General features: G+C 41.9%; 1 long non-coding RNA gene across 1 annotated transcript; it reads left to right on the top strand.

Moving 5' to 3' along the window:
* Positions 1-489: 489 nt before the first annotated feature.
* LOC139369658 (uncharacterized) lies at positions 490-1,274 on the top strand. The gene is made up of 4 exons (XR_011627056.1): positions 490-553; positions 745-835; positions 927-992; positions 1,088-1,274. It is a non-coding gene; the product is annotated as an uncharacterized lncRNA (long non-coding RNA).
* The last annotated feature ends 267 nt before the right edge of the window (positions 1,275-1,541 follow it).

The raw sequence follows: 1,541 nt of genomic DNA, 5'->3' as shown, positions 1-1,541 counted from the left end.
ATTGGGAACCATATTTAGGTAGCCTGTTTGGTGTTGGGTTTTGTGGGTGATTGTTCCTGTCTCTGTGTTTGCACCAGATAGGACTGTTTAGGTTTTCACATTTCATTATTTTGTAGTTTATTCATGTATAGTTTTTCCTTCATTAAAAAAACATGAATAACAACCACGCTGCATTTTGGTCCGACACTCCTTCACCGCAAGAAAACCGTTACAGGGGTAAAATAAAAAAATAAGAGAACTCACTTTTTGCAAATCTATTCAACTAGCCATTTTGATGCAACATGATTACATTGAATAAGTCAGTTAAGTTACAAGGAAACCCTAATGTTGATTCAGCCTATTTTTGCCTGGAGGGAGGGAATACACTCCAGGGTGTGTAACTGTGGTTATTGTCACGGGTGTAGTGTCTGTTTGTTATTCAACTGTGAGAGGTGGGGCAGAAAGAGTATAAGACAGGACTGCAAGGGGCAGAGAGACACTCGTCTTCTACTGAGGTCCAGAAGACATCAAGACAACCAGGTATCAATCAGTCAGCATATTCCAACTATCAGAGGTAAGTTCGCTGAGCACATTCTCAGATGTATATAGGTGTGGACAGGTGTGTATGGCTGGACTGGTTGTTGCATACAAGAGTAGATTGGTGGACAACTGTATAATGTGACATGCTAACAACACGGTTTATCTCATTTTCTAGAGGATGATGATCAGTGTGTGTTTTAAAATGCCATGCTCTATGTGGTTCAGTAAAGGATGAAGATCCAGAGTATGTTGCTGCTGTTCGCTCTAGTGGGTGTCCTGTTAGCAAGCTCCCTCAATGAAGATAACGCTAAGGAAGGTACGTCTATTGTGTGTGTGTGTGTGTGTGTGTACTATTACTCCTAGTTTTAATCTGAAATAATTTGATATGATGACAAATCTTCCCCAAGAGGATAGTGCCATGGAGAAGGTGGAGAATGGACTTGTGAATGCCATTGCAGAAGATGAAGCACAACGTATGTACATATAGTTATCTACATGCATGCCAAAGAGAAGTTACTAGAGGTTTATAAAAAGGGTGAAGGCTAATTCCATGTCTCCTGTTGATTAGCATCATGGTTCAGTCATCATCATCATCATCATCATGGATGAGGTACCAGAATGGGGTCACGGATGATTCTTTCCTGGTCTCCATATGGAATCAACATAACTAACATTACTCTACAAAGCCCCACATTCATCCATTCATGATGGCAATGTTGCATTGTGATCCTCCAATAAAATAGGCCTTTCACACATACATGTCTAGCAGTGTTTTTCATTCAGTGTTACAATGTTAACATGACCATACAATTTGGGTCGAGGTCGGGTGATTATGGAGGCCAGGTTCTCTGATGCAGCACTCCATCACTCTCCCTGGTCAAATAGCCCTTAACCAGCCTGGAGCTGTGTTGGGTCATTGTCCTGTTCAAAAACAAATGACAGTCCCACTAAGCGCAAACCAGATGGGATGGCGTACCGCTGCAGACTGCTGTGGTAGCCATGCTGGTTAAGTGTGCCTTGAA

Source organism: Oncorhynchus clarkii, chromosome 17, assembly GCF_045791955.1.
Source record: "Oncorhynchus clarkii lewisi isolate Uvic-CL-2024 chromosome 17, UVic_Ocla_1.0, whole genome shotgun sequence".
NCBI classification, from domain to species: domain Eukaryota; kingdom Metazoa; phylum Chordata; class Actinopteri; order Salmoniformes; family Salmonidae; genus Oncorhynchus; species Oncorhynchus clarkii.
This window is presented reverse-complemented; position numbering and strand designations above follow the sequence as displayed.